General features: G+C 40.2%; 1 pseudogene; it reads left to right on the plus strand.

Annotated features, from left to right (window-relative positions):
• Positions 1-11,616: 11,616 nt before the first annotated feature.
• LOC114053564 lies at positions 11,617-21,042 on the plus strand (annotated as a pseudogene).
• The last annotated feature ends 290 nt before the right edge of the window (positions 21,043-21,332 follow it).

Genomic DNA, 21,332 nt, shown 5'->3' on the forward strand with positions numbered 1-21,332 from the left:
TTGCTGTTTTTTTTTTTTTTTTTTTGACTTGTCTTTTGGGAGTGAGCCGGGCACACAAAATCTGATATACGTACAATATTCCAAAAGGGGAAGAAAGGGGGTTAAGGAACATATACTTATTAAGCTCCTACTATGTACTAGGCTCTGTGCTAAGTCCTTTACAAATATTATCTGATTTTATCCTTATAACATAGGTAGGTGCTATTATTATGCTCATTTTACAGTTGAGGAAACTGAGACAGAGGTAAAATAATTTGCTCCAAGTCACTTAGGTAGGAATTATCTGAAGTAGGATTTGAACTCAGGTCATCCTGACTCTAGGGTCCACTTTGCCAGCTACCTACCTCTAAAAGCAAACAAACAAGGGTGGGCTGTACTTCAGGGCTATTCCACTCTGCTGAGAGCCTTTCCTATATTGTGGAACTCCCACTCTTTCATTAGGATATATTGTGTATGATACTTGACATCACCTTTCATATGGTCTGAATGAGGGCACTAGTGTCCACACATTAAATATTTAGTAAGCTTAATTTGATTCTTTGTTTTTGGATAAAAATAAATATTAATAAAAGTTCAAATATTTTCTTTCTTAATCCCTCTTAAGAGACCATGTGTTCAGAACATTTGTATTGTTGTTATTGTTTAGTTATTTTTTCAGTTGTGTCTGACTCTTTGTGATCCTTTTTGGGGTTTTCTTGTCAAAGATACTGGAGTGGTTTGCCATTTCCTTTTCCATCTCATTTGACAGATGAGGAAACTGAGGTAAACAGCATTAAGTGACTTGCCCAAGGTCACACAGCTAGTAAGTATCTGAGGTTGGATTTGAACCCAAGTCTTCCTGACTCCAATCCCAGCACTTTATCCACTGTGCCACCTAGCTACAGAACATGTACAACCAGGAAAAATTACTTTAGTAGGATGGTGGCTTCACCATAAACTTGTACCTCCAACAGTATTGTTGAATATTCCCCCTTGCAGATCCAAATGATGTCATCCAGCTGGTCTAGTGATGTCATCTAGCTGTGGGTTATCCTCTCCCCTGCTTGGCTACCTGCTGGTCCTCCATGGGTTTCTCTCTTCTGCCATCTTGGCGTTCTACCTCTGGCACTCTATTTGACACAGTCTAGTCAATAAGCTTTTCTTAAGTGCTTACTCTGCTCTGGTTTAAAGAAAGCAAGGGAAGCCAGAGAGGTTGAGGTGAAGAGGGAAAGCATTCCAAGCAGGAGGGACAGCCATTCAGAAGGGAAGGCATTAGGAGACGATGGTCTTGTGTGAGGAACATCAAGGCCGCTGGATTGTAGAGTTCTTGGAGGGGAATAAAGTTTAAGAAGATTAGAAAGGTAGTAAGGGAACAAGGCCAAACAGAATTTTATATTTGACCTTAGAGGTAATAGGGAGCCACTGGAGTTTATCATACAGTTGGGCAAACATGGTCAGACCTGCACTTTTTTTAGGAAAATCACTTTGGCATCTGATTGGAGGATGGACTGGAGTGGGGAGAGACGAGAAGCAGGGAGATCAACCAACAGGCTGTTATTGAAATAGTCCAGGTATGAGGTGATGAGGGCTACACCAAGGTGTGGCACTGTCAGAGGAGAGAAGGGGACGCATATGAGAGATGTGAAGGCAGAAACCACAGAAGACTTGGCAACATTGGGTGTGTGGGTTCTGTGTCCCTCTCTGCTGCTATCTACTGCCACCTACTGGTCTTCTAATGATATGCCACTGCTGTCTAACTTCTTTTTATTTCAAGGAGGGATTTTTAGCCCTATTTAAAAAAATCCAGAACTATTTCTTTTAATCCAGACTTAAGGTTAAGTTAAACTTGTCTTTTGACTTCCTTTGATTCATCTGAGCTGGCACTCTGAGTTTAATCCTTTATATGGTTTAGAGCAGAGGTTTTTAACCTTTTATGTTCTGGACTCCTTTGACAATCTAATGAAGTCCGTGGACTTCTTCTCAGAATTAAGTTTTTAAATGTATAAAGAAAATCAATTATACTGAAATATTGTTATCAAAATATTTTTAAAAGTTCATAAACCCCAGGAATAGAACCCTGGCTTTCCATGGAGTTATTTATTTCCTTTCAAATCCTTTCCCTTTCCATGCTACGAATCCCGGTCCATACAGCTCACATTCCAGAGCTTTAGTTAGTTACACTGGAGGGAAGGGTAGAGCTAGCAACTATGTGTCTTAAAAACAAAACAAAACAAAAAAAAAACCCCAAAACCAACCAAGCAAACAAACAAAAAAACACTGTCTTGCCTTCACATACATTATCTCATTTGATGGTTATGACAATACCGTGAGGCAGCAAAAACAGGTATTTCTAGTACCCCTTAAAGCTATGCCCTCCTCCTCCTCGAAATCAAAGGTTGTGTACCTAGGGAGCGACCACTTCAGATTCAAGCGTACTCTGTGGGTCCACACTTTTAAAACCATAACTCATAAGTTCCCATTAGCATACTTACTTTTACCATAGTCAGCCAAAGAATACAATTATTTCAAAGCAAAGGCATTTACTGAAGGACCCAAGTGCTTTGGGGCAGATGAAGTAATCTCTTTATTGGCCGCCAAAGCAGGAAGAACTGCTTAGTGGATCTTTAAAAGGGATTGAACTGCCCTTAGTTGGTTGCTCACTTCTCTTTGTAGCTTCAGAGTTGCAGGGTTTATCCGAGTCTCTGCTATGAATGTTGAAAGGAATATTCTTCATTTGGGATTTCACCCTGATTAATGAGGCGAAACTCTGGACAAGAGGAATTTAAAAAAGTTTATTACAGATAACATCAAGGTAGCAACACAGTGACGGTGACAGGCTGATCATCGAAGATGGGCAATGGCTTCTGGGTGGGGCCAGCTTTTAGACGTAACAAAGACAATTCAGATAGGTCCACCTCAGCAGAAGAGGCTGAGTCTTTGTGGCTCAGCTCCTCCCCAAGGTAGCAAGAACATGACAATTTGTAGGTAGGGGTACAAAGGTCACAGGTAGGGGATGACTTGGCTAAGACCAACACCAGCGGACTGGGTGATGCCTCCCCCAACAGTGATTGACCAGCAGGACTGGGAACAATGGGAGACTGAGTCAACTGATAACTTTCAATATGAGGAGTGGGAGGAGGTGCCATTGGAATAGTGACTATGAACACATGGTAGCTAAAGTCTATGTCCTGCTTGGGTATAGATCTAAGAGCCTTAGCTGCCTCTTTTGCTTTGTGTTTCTTTGCCTGATTGTTGGTGATGTTCACTTGTGTCCAACTCTTCATGACCCTGTGGGCCATATGGTCCACGGGATTTTCTTGCTAATATTACTGAAGTGGTTTGCCATTTCTTTCTCCAGTGGATTAGGCAAATGGAGGTTAAGTGACTTGGCCAGGGTCACATAGCTAGTAAGTGTCTGAGGGCGGATTTGAACTCGGATCTTCCTGACTCCAGGTCCAGTCCTCTAATCACTGAGCCACCTAGCTGTTGGTGACTAAGAGCAAATCCTGAGATAGACATTTCTAATCTTGTGGGTTTAAGGGCTCCAGAGGTCCTGGGTCCTTTGGTTGGAGCTGACTGGAAGCAAGGGGGGTTTCTCTATTATGGAAGATGCCACTGACATGAGGAGAAGCTCAACTCTGGCTAGGCTTGCTAGAAGACATGAACTTGGAGTGAATTGTTTGGATGCTGCAGAGCCAAGGTGAAATGGTGAAATATCAGTTTTGTAAGCCAACAAATTGCTTTATGTTTTGATGGTTTTAAGTATCAATCTCTTGGGGGAGAAATCTTCAATGTATTTGTGTGTAGATAAGGTTGGGGAGGAGAACTAGGGGAATGAAGACTGCATAAAACTTAGCTTTTTTTTCTTTGTAATTTGTATTCTTTTAAACTAAAAATACTAAATAAAATGAGCACTTTCATAGACATTGTAGAATAAGAGATTGTACCTGATAGAGTGAATCTCTCTTATGTAGAGCTTGCTTTGATTTTTAAGCATAAAATAAATTCATCATGTAACTTTCAAAGCTGTCCTACTTTGATATTCCTTCAGGTTTTCCTTCTGTTTTTTTCTCATATTTTTGGGAAACCTATCCCTATCTTGACTCATTCCTACTTCTCCCCTCACCTCCTAGCCTGGAAAAGAAAAAGAAAATTCATATAGCAAATGTACATAGTTAAGCAAAACAAATTCCCACATTGGTCATGTTAAAAAATATGTGTCATTCTGCATCTTGAGATTAAACTTAAAATATGTTGGACGTCCTTCCTTCTTTCCTTCCCTCCTTTCTTTCTTTCTTTCTTTTTCTTTCTTTCTTTCTTTTTCTTTCTTTCAACATTTGCTAGCACACACAAGTCAAAATCCAGCAGTATCTCTGATAATAAGTAAAAATGTACCTAGCCCTATGATCAAAGTTGTTTTTTTTTTTTTTTCTTTTTGGTGAGGCAATTGGGGTTTAAGTAACTTGCCCAGGGTCACTCAGCTAGTGTCAGGTGTCTGAGGCCACATTTGAACTCAGGTCCTCCTGACTCCAAGGCCGGAGTTCTATTCACTGCACCACCTTGCTGCTTCCAGTTAAGCTTGCTTTATTTTCTTCTTCTTTGTTTTTTTTTTAGGCAATTGGGGTTAAGTGACTTGCCCAGGTGCACACAGCTAATAAATGTCAAGTGTTTGGTCTGAGGCCTCATTTGAACTCAGGTCCTCCTGACTTCAGGGCTGGTGCTCTACCCACTGCACCACCTAGTTGCCCCTCTATTTTCTTCTGAGCTTTGGGCAACAGATTGCTTGGGACTGAAAGAGTAGAGAGAAAGTAAAGAGGGTTTTGCAATTTTTAGTTTGAAGCTGAGCCTTATGTGGTTTTGAATTCACCTAGTAACTATTTATTCTCTTAAATTTTCTTTCATTTAAATCATCTTGATCCAAGGAGACTTTGCCTCAGAAAATGTAAAATAACAATTTGGGAAAAAGCAAAATTTCATTTTAGGAGCTTTTGAATGATTTGATAGAATTTAATTGCCTAGATAAAGTAGAAGTAAAGTCATTAAAAGAATTTAGAATAAACTATGCATTTTCAAGTTCTTAAGTAAGAAGCCAAACTGGAAATGTTTAATTTGGCAAAATGAAAAACTGTCTGCAAACCTGGAAGTTTCAGCTCTGGTCACCTAAAAGCAAAGTTTTCCAGTGAACTTGAGATGCATAAGAAAACTGTGCTAATTTGCAAAGGAGATTCAACAACAAAAAAAAAAGGAAATGATCTGAAAGCAATTGAAACATAATTTGAAAGCAGGGAAGTATGAGGTTAAGAAATTAACACTATTAGTAAGTGAAATGCTGAATCAATATACAGAGAAATGCAATTCTGTCATTTGCCAGGCTCAGTTTGGATTAATTATAACCAGTAAAAAAATAATAGAGAATGAAAAAGGAAATAAGAAGTGGTTTACATTGATGAAGGATACACCTGAAGTTCATTTCAAAGAGAATGAGAAGTGCACAAAGTTGTTCTTAAAAGTAGAAAAGTCTGAAAAATCCACCTCTGAATACATAGGCACTAAATTCATCTAAAGCCTAGGGGAATGGTTTCAATTCCTCATTTCCCAACTGCAGAACACAGAAGCAGTGATTTTCACTCTAACAAGATGGCTAGAAGGCCCTCATTTTGCCAGCTATCGGGTTCTACAGTAAGAGCTAACTTAGAAAAACAGCAGAGGGAAAAAAAAAGCACCATGATTTTGGAAAGAAGAAATACAATTTTAAGGAAGTTTTAGGCCTCATCAAGATAAGAGGAGAATGGCAAAGTGTCTATTCCAGTAATTCGGTGAAATGCCTCTTGGAGAAATGCTTATTTCCTCCTCAGGAAGTTGGAGTTAGTTTTTGCTGATTTTCAAGCTTAATTTCACACATTATGGATGATGAAAAGCAGCTGGAATTAAGTAGCAATCTTTAAAGCTGAGTAGTTTAAATTTGGACCTATACATGTTTGGATAAATTAATTGGGGAAAATTATTATTGATAGCATGGTTGATCTATGCTCTGAATAGGAACTGTGGGTGTCATACTTTTGGAGCTGTGATAGCAAATGTGACAACTACTCTATGTAGTATAGGTTTCTGAATTCAACTAGTATAGAATGTCAGTGTTAGTAGATGGGTGAAATGGTTTTTCCATGTGGATGATTTGGGGATACATTCAACTAAATTAATGTCATTGGACTGGCAATACGTTTTATTTTGTGTTTAAGTTGATGAGATTGTTTTATATTAATGTTAAGTTACAAGTTTCTTACATTATGACTTAGGAATTATTGTATAGAAGTACTTTTGATTTTGGAATGCTATATAATGTGATTTATTTGTAATGTTGATAAGTTCTATCCTTCTTCATCAGAATGCTGTGGTTGATTTATGACTTAGGGCCTATTACATGACAGTCTGGCAGACCAGTTCTTTTCTGGTAATTAAGTATCTGGTCTTAAGTATTTAAATGTGTACTCTGAATTGTCAATTTGCATTTGATAAATATTACTGCAGACTTTAGGAAGGTAGAAATGCTATCAAACCTTCAAAATTGTACTTCCATAGCCTATTCATAGAGCCTCTTCTTTGAGATTGTTCAATTTGTATCTGTGGTCAATGGCTGTTACTGTAAGGAGAAGGATATAGAGTGACAGGCCATGAGTGACATGAAAATGGCATGAAGTTCAGCTACTGCACTGACAGTAAATTATTTAACTTAAATAGACTACAAGCCAAGACTAAAGTGGAGGGAGCGTTGGTGTGCAACTTTTTGTTTGCAAGATAATTACGCACTAAGCATAACCCCTGAGACTGAGATACAAGAGAGTATTGATTGATTCTCTGCTGCTTGTGCTAATTTTGGCCTGATAAGCAACACCAAGAAAACAGATTCTCCACCAGCCAGCACCACACCATCCATATATAGAACCATCAGTTACAGCAAATGGAGAAATTTGGATGCTGTGGATAAGTTCACTTACTTTGGCAGTTTACTTTCCAGGGATGTTCACATAGATGATGACATTGACTCATTCATTGCCAGAGCTAGCTCAGTGTTTAGGGGGCTCTGAATGAAAGTGTAGGAGAGAAGAGTTATTAGGCTGCCTACCAAACTGAAGGTCTACAGAGCAGACCTCTTTGTTGTATGCCTGTGAACCCTGGACAGTATGCCAGTACCATGCCAAGAAACTGAATCACTTCCATTTGAATTATCTTAGGAAGATTCTGAAGATCACCTGGCAAGATAAGGTACTGGACACTGAGGACTTTCTCAGCTGAATTGACAAGCATTCAAACTCTACTTCAGAGAGTACAACCCTGATGGTCTGGCCACATTATTCAAAGGCCAAGTGTACATGTTTACCTAAAAGACTATTTTATGGAGAACTCACACAAGGGAAGCACTCACCTGGAGGTCAGTAGAAGTGATGCAAGGATACTCTCAAGGTGTCTCTGAAGAACTTTGGAATTGATTTTAAGGCATGGGAGATGCTGGCAAAGGACCACCCAGTATGGCATGCCCGCATCAAAGAAGGTGCTGTGCTTTATGAGCAAAACAGAATTTTAGTAGTTCAAAAGAAATGTGAGATAATGGAAATTTAGAGACATCTCCACTCCAGATCTTCATATGGACTATTTGTACCCGACTTGTGATAGAACCTTCCAAGCTCATATTGGTCTGATCAGCCACAGTCGGTCACACTGTATATTGACCCTGACATAGTGATGTCATTTTGGTTCTCTTCCAGCACAAAGGACAATAACCAAACAGAGTACCAGCTTAGGTTAGTCCCTCCCCAAGGGACAACTCTCCTGCCCTTGTTTTTCCTCCTCAAAGTCAGGGGTGACTTGATCTCCGAGGGGGAGGCAAACTGGTGGCAAACTGATTGAGATGGTTTTTGCTTTTTCTAGCCAAGATTGCTAAAGGGATTTGGGTCTCTTGTTGCAACTTGCATTCCTTAAGGGTCAGAGTGGGGTAATCAACCACATCTCAAAGCCAGCCCACTTTCCCCAGCGGCAGACTAATCCTATCACTTGAGATTAAGTAATAGGGAGGAGCTAAGGTAACTCAACCCACCTTATTAAAATGTCTACCAATTCAAATTGTCTTGCCTTTGCCAGGGGAGGTCCAAATGATGTACTGTCAGGCTATCAGAAAGAAGACACACCTAAGTTCCCTCACTCTAACTTAGGTGTGTCTTCCTTCTGATAGCCTGATAGTTATGCAGAGAAGCCACCAATCTAACTTATTGATTATTGATAGCCTAACTAACAAATTGATCATGCTTAGGTCTCTGACTTTTTGCTGAGGTGCCAGCATGACCTGTTTTACTAACAGTATAATGCATCACTGTTAATGAAATGGTATCTTGCCCCAGAGAAAACTGCTATTGGATAAATTTTACACACTACAGTTTTGGGGGATTGTCCAGGATTTTGGGATGAAAGCCAGGTCCCCCAGACCTCTTAGAAGAATTTTTTCCTTCTTTGGGGCCCAGTAGACATTTTCCATCCAATGGGAGGGTTTTTCTTCTAGGGAATTGCTGCTGTGATCTGACTCTTCCCTGAAATCCGAGGTAAGGAGGTAAGTACCCCATTGGGGATATTTTTTTAATTAAAAGTTGCAATGTTGTATATACACTTGGAAATAATTGGTAATAAAAACTTGGGTATATTCCCTGGACTGCCTTTAAAGGGAATTGTTTCCTGTGAGTAAAATCTCTCCAAATAGGATTGGGAGATAATTAGGGGACCAACTTGAGTGTGCATCAAGTCTTTGATGTTTTCCAAATTTGAGAAACTAAAGGAGTCCTAGTTCCCTATCAGGAAAATAAACACTATTTTTCTTCCATTAGTGCTCCCTAATATTTTTTGAGGAGTTGGGAATAATATTTCTATCTGAGAGTTGCATTGTGATTGCTATTAGTGTTTCTTTTGCTTGGTAAATTAAGGAAGCTAGTGAGATATCACTATCTGGTCTCCTGGTTCAGGCCCCTGGGGGAAGATGGAGCAAATTGATTTATATCCCACCAACCTTGCAGGTGGACTCAAATAATGAACATTTCTTAGTCACAGGAGGGTAGGAGGGGGAGTTATTGCTAGCTTTCCTCATCACTATGTTGTCTACTCTGTGACCAATTACATTGTCTTCCCCACCTACCCGACTCTATTTTTTTTTCTCTTGTACTTTCCAAAATTATATACAGGCTAGTAAGCCCTACCTCAGGGTCTTTGGTCATTGAGAGAGGCCATTGACCCACTTTTTGGTTACTGCTAACCTAATTAATAAATTGATCATGCTCAGACCATTGTCCCTCAGTTTACCTTAATTTTCTATAGTAGATACTTAATGACTATTTATTGACTGACTGACCAGATTATTGTTTTTTTTTTTTTTGGTAAAATTTTTTATTCATTTTAAACTTAAATACAAAACAAGAAAAGAAAAAAAAGAACATTGCCATGAACATAGCAGAACATAAGAGAATTCAATATAAAACCATAAATTTCCATTACAAGAAAACCTATATAATAAATACAAGCAACCCACTTTTTCTTTGCTTCCTTATAGATTTTCTTTTGTTCTCTGCTGTGTACTTTTTATTTTTTTCTCCCTCCCTCTCCCCCTACCCTAAAGAAGGCTACAATTAAATGTGGATACACACACACACACACACACACACACACATAGATATCTATAAACATATATATATGTATATACACATATATGTAAGACCGTACTATGCGTATTTCCACTTGTCATCTTTTTCTCTGAGGTGAATAGCATCTTCTTTCATAAATCCCAGTCTTTCCATGTTTTTTTAAATCAATCAGCTCATCATTTCCTACACCACAGCAATATTCCAACATAATCACACCCTGAGACACTGTTTATGAAAGTTTTTCCCCTAATTTTCTGCATTCCTTCTATTCCTGGCTACATTGTTTTTATTTATACAAGCAAATTATTGTTAACCACTTGCTAAAAGTCAGTTGTTGTTTAATTTGTTTTTTCCGTCATCTCTGATCCTCTGTGACCTTATTTGGGGTTTTCTTGGCAAAGATACTGGAGTGGTTTGCCATTTCCTTCTCCAGCTCATTTTAGAGATGAAGAGACTGAGACAAACAAGGTTAAGTGACTTGCCCAGGGTCAGACAGCTGGTAAGTATCTGAGGCCAAATTTGAAGTCAGGAAATCTTCCTGACTTCAGGCACAGTGTTCTATACATTACGCCACCTAGTTGAAAGTCAGTACTGAAAGTCAGTACTGAATTCATGGTGTAACAATTATTCACTGTTATAATAATCTTCTGTTTCTATGGAGTTTGAGGCAAAAGGACAGCGGTGGCAAAGAAGAGGATGTATCACTCCAGAGCAAGAGACTGTATCTTGTGGTAGAGTATCTACCACTTCCAGGACAAAACCTGGGCCAATCAAATAACTTAGTTCCGGTGACCTGGGTAGCTGGCTAAGAATATATAGAACAGTTACCCCTCTGCATTGTTAGAGGGAATTTCCACATGGAAGTTCCCTACACCAATGAATTTACAGGTTCATACTTAAAAAAAATAAACAAATCCCAAACTTGCTTAAAATTGTTAAGGAGCTAAATATTCCATAGCATGTATAGTTCCCAATGAATGGATAGTCAAGGAATATGGACAGACATTTCATGGTCAAGGAAACATAAACTATAAATAATCTCTCAATAAAAGCACAACCTCATTAACCGAAGAAATGAAAATTAAAATAAATTTGAGGTACTACCACACATCCATTAGAAATAATTAAAAAACCCTAATGCTTGCTGAGTTGTGGAAAGACATTTATACTAATACACTGCTGGTTGAAAATGTGTGGAATCTTTATGGAGAATGAACTGGTAACATAATGTAGAAGTTATAAAAATTATATTCTTTGACCTGTACATCCCATTTTTGATGATCAACACCCTCAGAGCTTATGAAAATAACAGAAAGAGCTCTCTTCTCCGAGATGGTTACAGCAGCATTATTTGTAATTTGCAAAAACAATGGAAATAACCTTTAATGTCTAATACTTGGGGGAATGAGTAGGTAAATTTTGTTATATCAATGCTGTAGAATACTGTAACACATTTAAGAGTGATAAATGTAAAGAATATAAAAACACATTGAAAAAACACTGATGAGATGATGCAAAGAAAGTAGAACCATAAGAATAGAGTATATTCTATGACTATATAAAGGGGAAAATGGACATAAGAATATATATTCATGAGTAGGTAATGAAAGCTGAGGAGGAGACAGATGGAACAACTGATAAATGGCTATAGACCTTTTTACATATTGACATTTATTTTTCTAAATGTGAATATTTGTATGAAATATTAATTGTTGATTTTATCAAGGTTTTATTGATGTTTAAAATTAAGTTCATAATAAATCATTAAAATATATGAAGAAATAAAGATCATTTGTCATACCTCAGTATAAAGGAGTATATCAAGCCCCTTCCCACCGTCTTGGCTGGAAAGCAAACCCAGTGTATCTACTTGTGACAAGAAGGAATCCTATGGTTGGGAAGGGGCCTTAGGGTACAGAGAAGGGACATTCCTTACTCCACAACCTCTCTAGTGATTCCCATGGTGAATGTGACCCACCCTGATGAAAGGGTCACTTGGAGGTGCCCGGCCTGTGGCTTCTGCCCTCCAGAGACCTCAATGACTTGGTTCAGAGATGAAGAAGAAGAAATTCAGGACATGGAATACGTGGTGACATGACCAGCAGGAGATGGAAACTTCCAGAAGTGGGTGTCTGTAAACATTCTCCAGGGAGAGGAGTGGAGGTACTCCTGCCTTGTGCAATCACTGGGGACTGAATGAATCCCTCAGCCTGAGATGGGCTAAGATAATAGGTGGAAGGTAAGAGGGGAACAAGGGATGTAGAGGACCAAGACCATTCCTAGGGGTGCAAAGCAGGAAAACAAAATTTTCTGCCACATCAACATTTGTACCCAGGCAAAATAGAGTAAAAATGAACTTTGAGGGCAGCTTTGAAAGAGAAAAAATAAGCCACAAAAGGAATGTGTGGGTAGGGGGATTTGTAATGACTTGAACCATGATGTAAATTATGTGTTGGGTGCTCAGTCTAAGTTTAGAGACTTCTTTAATGTAGCAGTGTAATATGGTGGCTTTGCCAGAGGTCTCCCCTAACTTGGGAGTAGCTAAATAGCTGGGAACAGTTGTCAGTTTGAATTTAAGAGAGTGAAGAGCTGTTCGTCCATGCCAGTGCCTATGAGCAAGGAGGAGAGGGTCTGTACTAAAGTGGAGATAGTGTTATACCAAGTTAGCAGACCTCAGTTCTAGGCCCCACTTTGCCATTGTCTGACTGTGATCTTCGGAAACTCACTGTCTCCTTCCCTAGATCGTGATTGGCTCCTCTACCAAATCAGGGGAGTGGATTAGAAGGATGATCTTTTAGGTCTTTCAGGAATCAGCATTGACATTCCATGATTCTAGCTCAGGTCCTGTCAGTCAATTATGAACAGAACTACAAAATTTTGCTTCCAGGGCAAGAGGCACAAACCTCACCTGTGACTGGGTCACCATCACAAAACAGGACCCATTGGAGGGGGGTGGAGATAATAGAGGGGTTGATGTTGTTCAGTCAGTTCCGAATCTTTGTGACCCCATTTGGGGTTTTCTTGGCAAAGATCCTGGAGTAGTTTGCCATTTTCTTCTTCAGCTCATTTTACAGATGAAGAAAATGAAGCAAATAGGGTGAAGTGACTTGCCCAGAGTCACTTAGCTAGTAAGTATGTGAGGCTGGATTTGAAATCAGGAAGATGAGTCTTCCTGACTCCAGGCCAGGTGCTTTATCCACTGGGCCTCCTAGTTGCTCTTTTGACAGCCTCTTATTTTAAGGGGTGTGGGCAGGGTTATTTTGGTTTTGCCAGTGTCGTTTATTTGTGTCCACATGGGTCTGTCTAGATGTGGCTAGCAGGGAGGCAAGAATAGCTATCTTCTCCCTTTACCCTTCTCCAGGGGGTACTTTGATTCCTGATGGGGAATGGGAGCAGCAGATTGGGCACAGAACCTTGGCTATTCTGCTTTCCTCAGAGGTGCTACCGAGCCAGAATTATATTTATCTGTTCCCTAAGGGAAGCAATTTTTTGGTTTAGGCTAAGCTCCTGATTTCTATTTCTTAACAGGCAAGGAGGGCCCCAAGTTTCATATCCAAGGCTTGACCTTCCCACCAGATACTGATTCTACAGTGAACACACATAGATAATAAAACCACTTATCCAAGTCAATAGCAAAACAGAAATCACAGAAAGTATATATAAGGAGAATATCCATCACAATGCTCAAAGTAAATGAGTTGTCCCTTTGGGAGAAAGAACTCAGCTCAACTAAGAGAGAAAATCCCAGATGTCACTCAAGAGGAAATTCCCTGAAGTCTCTACTATAGCAAGCTGTGGGTAGGGGCATGGTAGGGACTGCTAGCTTCTTTTATGTTGACTTCTTCCCAGAGTCTCTCTCCTTTCAGCAACCTGAAGAAAGGTTGAAAATCATGCATTTTTTCTCTCAAAGCTGGAAGCTAAACGAGTCAGGATATCTGATATTGAGGTATCAATCTCAACCAATGAGGAGAAAGTCCCATTCAACTGGCCCTTTTAGTCAAGTTACACTATTTTAACTAATAATTGTTGCTAAGTAGGTGCTACAGTTTGTTATAGCTAGGCTGTTGGAGGCCTGCAAATAAATTCCACATGCTGGTATATATTCTCTCTCTAAATTTGGGTCTGGCTAATTAATACATAATTGAGGGACCGAGGCAGTGCCAGGAAAACCAGCAGGATTAGCTGACTGTAAGAAATCTTTGGAGGGATTTTTGAATTAGAAATGGAATTGATTTTTATGGGTAGAGGAAGGAGTAGGAATATTGCTAGCTATGGGTGATTTGCTGTATCCCTGGAAGGTATGCCCTTGGGCAGGGCTTGGGAGCTTCTATGCTTAACAAGGAGATGAGGACAGGGGGCTAAGTCCTGGAAGCAGAGCTAAGGTGGCTTACTTTACCTCATCTCTTTCCAGCTTCTCACCTCCCAGAGCTGCCACCATCTCCTCACCTGCAGACTTCAGAGGCTCCCCTGCCTGCCTTTCCATTTGTGGGACTCATCATTGGCCTAGTAGTTGATGTCTTATTCTTGGAGATCATCAGAATGGTGACCTGGTAGAAGAAGTAGCAGGCAAAGATGGGAGGGAGAGAGGCTAAAGAAGGAGTGCTTACAACATGTCTTCTACACTCTTTCCGTCCTCCCCTTTCCTTCCCCCAGGACCTCTTGGAGGGTTTGGAGTGAGCATGAGGTCTCAGCAGGATTATCAGAAAATGGCTTGTTATATATTTTTTCTCAACAGGAACCAACGGGACCTTCAAAATAGTCACTGTGTCTAGGACCCCGTGACCATGTCCTTTTCCTGCACTTCTTTCCTCTACAGTGACTGTGCTTCTTGTCACCTCCTCTCCTGGTGAATACATTTTTCCATTTCCCTGGTGACAGATTTCTTATCCCCATCTTGAGGTTTGAAGTAGCTATTCATCTGTCTCCTCTCTGACACTTCCCCCATATCATTTCCCTGATCAGATTTCATTTCCCCCCACTGTGCCCTTATCCCTATTTTCTCAGCTCCTATCTTCTATCACTGAAGTGACCCCTGTATCCTCCCCTGTGTTATCTTCTCTCCTCCTTCCCACCCCCCCAAACAACTTTTGGCATGTGGTATCAGTCATTCATCAAGTCTCTGTCTACATCTTATTGCCCACACCTCCCAGGGCTGAGGCAAGACATTAGCTCTGGGTTTGTAGCCTGTCTTTGGACTCATACATCAGTTAACCTGTGGATTAATCACAATTTTTATGATTCACAGGTTTTAGATTCTCCAGATTATAGTTACAGCAGAGTGCCTGAGACCGTTTTTCTCACTTCTTATGTCCACAGCTGTAGGAATGGAGGCTGAGAGACTGGGTGGGTGGGAAGAGGGATTGAATGGAGAATTTTTCAGCTGTGTCTGGAGCTCAGCTCTTCCCTCCCTCACAACCAGCAGGGGCATCCTGTTGTTCCCTCTTTCTGAACAAGGCATGGAAAATCCTTCTTTTCTCCATTAAAAAAAAAATTATATGAATGGTTGAGTTTTTCATGTATTTCCTGTCTTCCCTACCAGATTATTTTTTGTGTCTCCCCTTTTCCATGCTGAGCACAGATGCTTAATAAATTCTTCCTGTCCTAACACATGAATGTTTGAGCCCTGTTTTTCTAACTTGATCACCTTATGACCTTCATCAGACTGACAGAGGTTAATATAGCATGGTGAATAAAGAGTTGGGCTTAAAATCAAGATGACTTGGGTTCAAATCCTGCCTTTGATGCTTATTAGCTCTGTGAACATGAGCACCTAAACTTGCAAAACTTCAGTTTCCTCATCTGTAAAATGAAGATGTTGTACCTGATGACCTCTAAGATCCCATTCAGCTCTAAATCTAATTCTAAGTTTCTCAAAGCAGCAGAGATGGGCATTTGGGGAAATGGAGACTGAAGAGTGGAAACAGGGTAGACCTCAGTTACAAGATCCCAAGCTACTGCTTGACTTAAAATAGAAAACCAAAAACCTTAGTGAATAAGGACAAGATTGAGGGAATGTGGCTTTGGGGACCAATTGGGAATAGGAGTGACTTAGGAAGAGATGCTCCCCTATCAGAGAAGTGGATAAGTCACCTTATCTCTTAGGGCCTCATTTCCCTTATCTATTAAATAAGTGCATTCAACTAGACAGTCTCGGTTCTCAGTTGCTGAATTCCTCCCATTTTTTGTGGCAGGAACTCCGGCACGATTTTTTTTTTTCCTCCAGCACAAAAGTCAGGGCCTTGAGGTCTGGCAGCCACAGGAGGGCAGCAGAGGCACATAGAGGAAAGACCTGGGACTTGGCCTCATTCACTGGAAAGGTGTGATGTGTTCATGCATTTAAGTTCTGTCAACTTTTCATGACCCCATATTTGGGGTTTTCTTGGCAAAGATACTGGAATGCCAAACTCATTTTCCAACTCATTTTACAGATAAAGAAACTGAGGCAAATAGGGTTAAGTGACTTCCCCAGGGTCACACAGCTAGTAAATGTCTGAGGCCAGATTTGAACTCAGGAAGATGAGTCTGCCTGATTCCAAGCCCAGCACTCTATCAAGTGCACCACCTAGCTGCCCTGTAATAAGCACTATATAAATGCAAAGCTATTATTATTATTATTATTCATAGCAGGTAATTAATTAATATCTTTTGGGTTGATAGAGGCTCCCACAGAGATACCAGACTAATCAAAGGAAATGATTTTAAGTTGCTTTAATCAATACTCTATTTCAGAAAATCCTCATTTCTTTCTGACTGAATAATATGAACATGAACTTATAAAACAGACATTTGGAACCCAAGATTTGTGACCAAGAGAACTAAAAAGATGAAACCTCTGAAGGACTTTTTTCAAATGACACGCAGAGTAGTAGAAAGCGCGTGAATTCACAGAATGTTCTTATCCTAACTGATGACTGGGACAGGAAACAGGAGAGAATTTCATAGTAACATTGATCATTTCCTTTGTGTCAATTTCTCTTCCTTAACTCACCCTATTAACTTTCTTTAAAAAAAAAATGTCCTTAGATTTGACTTTTCATCTTCAGGCACCTCTCAGCCTTCCCACCTTTCTGCTTATTCTAGAACTTTGTTTCCCCCCAAGTCTTCCCCTTTGTCCTTGACCTTCAATTTCTTGCCTTCATCCTATTTTCTGTTTCCTTCATCATGCTCTTTTCTTATTCGGTTTCCTTCTCCTTGTCCAGTTCAGCCTGCTCGTCTTCCCTTTCTTCTCCTTCAAGGAGAACTTCATTTCTTTCCTCAGTTTTATTTTTGCTGTCCTCCCCCCTACTGTCCTGGAAGCATTCGTCTTCAAAATAGTAGATTTTTCCTGTTCCTAAGTCAATGCATTCTTCAATTATTCCTTGTATCCAGATATCTCCGTCGATTGTATTTGGGGTATTTTCAGCCAAGCAACCTGGAAATTTAATAAAGCAAATAATGTGAAATTTTTCTTCTCTCCTTCCATTTTTTTTTTTGTGAAATTGGACCCCCATGCTTCTACCTTATGCCTGAGGACACAACTTGAGATCTTGATGGCAATTTGGGGGCAGCTAGTGACACAATGTAGAGAGTGTTAGGCCTGGAGTTAGAAAGATCTGAGTTCAAGTGTGTACTCACATACTTAGTGTGTGACCTTGGGCAAGTCGCTTAAGCTGTTTGCCTCATTTTTCTCAACTGTAAATTGGGGATCATAATAGCACCTATCTCACAGCATTGCTGTGAAGATCAAATAAGGTAATAAAAAAAGTGCATAGCTCAGTGCTTGGCATATAGGAGGCACCATATAAATCCTTATTCCCTTTCCCCCTTTCAGTACTATAGGACTCAATTTCTCCAGATCAAAAGACTTAGACTCTTTGAGAGTAGCCGGTGTTCTCACAATCTCCTCATTGTTCTTGGGCTTCAGTCCCCACCTAGTTATGGAAGTTCTGTCTTTTTTGGCCAAACATTATTTTCCTGACTGAGAAGATGAAAGAGAGAGAAGGAGAAGGAGCACTTTCTAGTCCTTGTAACTCCTGAATTAGGTGGCCACGAAGACAACGAAATTACTATTAAGATAAAGAACTTGAATTTGCCGTTGTCTGGGATAGCACTTTAAAGAAAAACCCTTGGGGCAGCTAGGTGGTGCAGTGGATTGAGCACCAGCCCTGAAGTCAGGAGTACCTGAGTTCAAATCCGGCCTCAGACCAAACACTTGACACTTACTAGCTGTGTGACCCTGGGCAAGTCACTTAACCCCAATTGCCTAAACAAAAACAAAAAAAAAAGGAAAAACCCTTCTTCCCCCTTAAAAAAATCCAAATAAAACAGGTATAACCACAGAGAAATAAGAAGTGGTTGCTGGGAACAAGAATAACAAAGATCCTAGTGAAACTTTAAGGGGAAAACATTAGAAATGGGAATCCTACTAACACCGATTCCACCCTTCCCCCCCACCGCCAACCCCCAGCCCATGTCAGCAACACCACAGTGAGGTCAAGACATTTAACATTGTTGGCTTTGATGAGGCAGCCCTGGGTCATAGGGTGGCCTCAGAAGCTTCTCACTCCAATTCACCTGAAAAGGGTAGGGTAGAGGTTGCTGTGCCTTTCTCTTTTGGCAGCAACTTCCTAAGAATGAGACTATTGAGTGTAATGAGAATCATCCTGGTGAGGTGAAAAGCATACTGGATTTAGTGTCAGAGGAGCTCTCTCTATTCAAATCTACCTCTAATACTTTACTACTGGTGTGATTTTTGGCCAAGTCACTCAAATGCCCCCTCCCCCTGGTGCCTTAGTTTCTTCATCTGTAAAATCTGTGAAGTAGGATTAGATAGTTTCTCTAAGGTCACCTAAATCTATGAACCCAAGATCTCATTTTAACTAAACTTCATTATTGTCCTTTATCTCATCCCTCTTGTTTTACTGTCTCCCCTTCCTCTCTCTCTATTTGTTTCAGAATATCCTCCAATTTCTTTTTTTTTTTTACTGACAGACCACCTTGTAATGGATGAGATCCATAAGGCCTTCTGTGAGTTCCATAGAGGAGTAGGGATGGGGATACTCTAGGCATCTTTCTTCATGGTAATCAAATAATTCACAGAATCAATAATAATTTAGGGCAATCTTGGATTAAAGAGAGACATGAGAAGCTGAGTCTTAAGCCCTGAATCTCAGAAAAGAAAAACAGAAAGGACAGAAAAAGATCTGTAGAAGGACGTAAAGACATTTAATGGAGAAATAGACAAGGCACTTACCACCTGGAGAAACTCCAGTTAAAAGACAAATGCATAGAAAGAGATCAATGTAGGTTGTCTGGCCCAAGGAAAACAGAGCTACCACCAATAACTTTCCAGGGGAGGACATGCAAAAGGGGAATTCCTATGGAGTATCAATCAACTTGTTGCATGTCAACTTTAGTGCATGGAGGGGTTGAGGAGAGATTCAACATACCCTGTTGTTAGTTCTGTTAAGAGTTAGTTCTGTTTCCTATCAGAAACCTTGTCCTCTTTTTATTTTTAAAACTATTCTATGGAGTGTTTCACTTCTCCCAATCATTAAATTATGAGCATGCGGGGCATAAGAGAGGTAGCAGATTGCAGGGGAAAGAGTCTGAGGTCTAATTTAGATCCCAGCTCTGTTATTTCTTAGCTGTATGACCTTGGATAAATCACTTGACTTATAGGCCTCTTTTTACACGTCTTTAAAATGAAGGGATTACACTTAGGTGATCTTTAAGATAACTTACAGATTTACATCCTGTGGCCCTGTAAGATTGACCTTAACTGGAAAGCAAGAGACTGAGAAATGAGAGTTTCAAACCTCTCCCCTCCCCTTCCACCTTCTGCATTTTACAAGAAACGGCAGACCAGAGAATGCTCTCTCCTACCTACCCTACCCAACAATTACCACATTCACACATACATCTCAGGAGACCAAAGGATACTAATAAGGAAGAATATTTACAGCAGTTTCCTGAAGAATCAACTGAAAAAGGAATAGAGAAATCCATGAGAATTGTTTGGTACAAGAACCAAGTTCCCCCTAATACATTTTTTGGAGTGTCTGAAATGGGACTTCTCTATCCCACTGCTTCCATACTCCTTAGTTACAGTGCAATTACGTGGTCGATCAGTTAGAAACAACAACAGCAACAACAATAAACTGAGAAACCAAACACTTATTAAGGACCTACTATGTGCCAGGTAAGCTAAGCAGTAGGAGTACAAATAAAGGCAAAAGATGGTCCTTACTGTCAAAGAGTTCATAGTCTAATGGAGAGATAACATTTGAGCAGCTGTGTACAAAAAGACCGACAGTGTGGGAAAATGTAGGGAAAAATTCAGAAGGAAGGCACTAAGATTAAAGACTGGAAAAGACTTCTTGGTAAAGGTAAGACTTTACCTGAGACTTGAAGGAAGCCAGGAGGCAGAGAGACATGGGGAGAGAGTTCCAGGGATGGGGGACAGCTAATGAAAAGGCTCATAGTTGGGAGATGGAGTGTAGCATTCAAAACAAGGAGCAAGGAGTATGGGATCACTGGATTACAGAATCTGTGGAGAGCAGTAAAGCATAAGAATGCTGGAAAGGTAGGGCTTTAAAGCTAAAAAGAGGATTTTATATTTGATCCTGGAGGTAACAGGGAGCCAATGGAGTTTTTTGAGTAGGGAGGAGTGTGTGTGTGTGTGTGCGTGTGTGTGTGTGTGTGCGTGCGTGTGTGCGTGTGTGTGTGTGTGTGTGTGCGCGCGCGCGCGCGCGCGCGCGACCTTAAGATAACTTTGGGAACACCTGGATGCTTACTGGTTGAGGTTAGGGCAGCAGAGGAGCTGAGTGACTGACGCTGGATACTCCCCCAAGGCCATTTCCCCTCCCCCTCCTCCCTTTCCTCTTTCTTTCGTCTTCCCTTCCTGGCCTGGCCTGGCCTGGCTCTAACGGCTGCCCAGGTAGTATATATCTGCCTGTTAAAATTGGGAAGAGGAAAAGAACTTTTTGAATAATATAGATACCTTTTTAAGAGCTACCCAAATGATGATGATGTCACTGGTTCCATGAAAGGTGAAAAGAGAAATCTTTTTGGAAAAAGATTCAGATGAAGAAGAGGATTTTTTTCCTAAGGGGCCCATGTGGCCCAAAATTTGGACCTCAGAACAACAAAATTAGGCAAGTACAGAATCAGGTGGATGAAGTAATTGATGTCATTGGAGAGAACATTACAAAAGTGATTGAGTGAGGAGACTGAATGAGCTACAAGACAAATCAGAAAGCTTATCAGATGATACAACAGCCTTTAGCACCAGATCTGAACAGCTTTGTAGACAAAGGTGATGGCGTGGATGCACAATGAAGGCCTTCGTGGCTTCGTTGTTCTTATCCTTTTGCTGATGATTATCATTCCTATTGTCCTTGATTAGGCGGCAACCAGAGATCTACAATAAAACATTTCTGGGAAAATTAAAAAAAAGATTGCTACACAGTTTAATAAAATTTGTACATGACTTTCAAAATTTTTTTTTCTCCAGAAGTAAAAAGAGGCAAGTGTCCAGTTCAAATTGGAACATGAACCAGTTCCCTATTTGCCTCCTTCCCTTCACCAAAATATACTTTTATTAATTTATTTTTAAAATAGAAACATCTATTTTACCATCTTCTAGGAGCCTAATTTGAAACTAGATACTTGCCAATACATTATTTATATATAGAG

This window comes from Vombatus ursinus, unplaced genomic scaffold (genome assembly GCF_900497805.2).
Source record: "Vombatus ursinus unplaced genomic scaffold, bare-nosed wombat genome assembly UNPS02014811.1, whole genome shotgun sequence".
NCBI classification, from domain to species: domain Eukaryota; kingdom Metazoa; phylum Chordata; class Mammalia; order Diprotodontia; family Vombatidae; genus Vombatus; species Vombatus ursinus.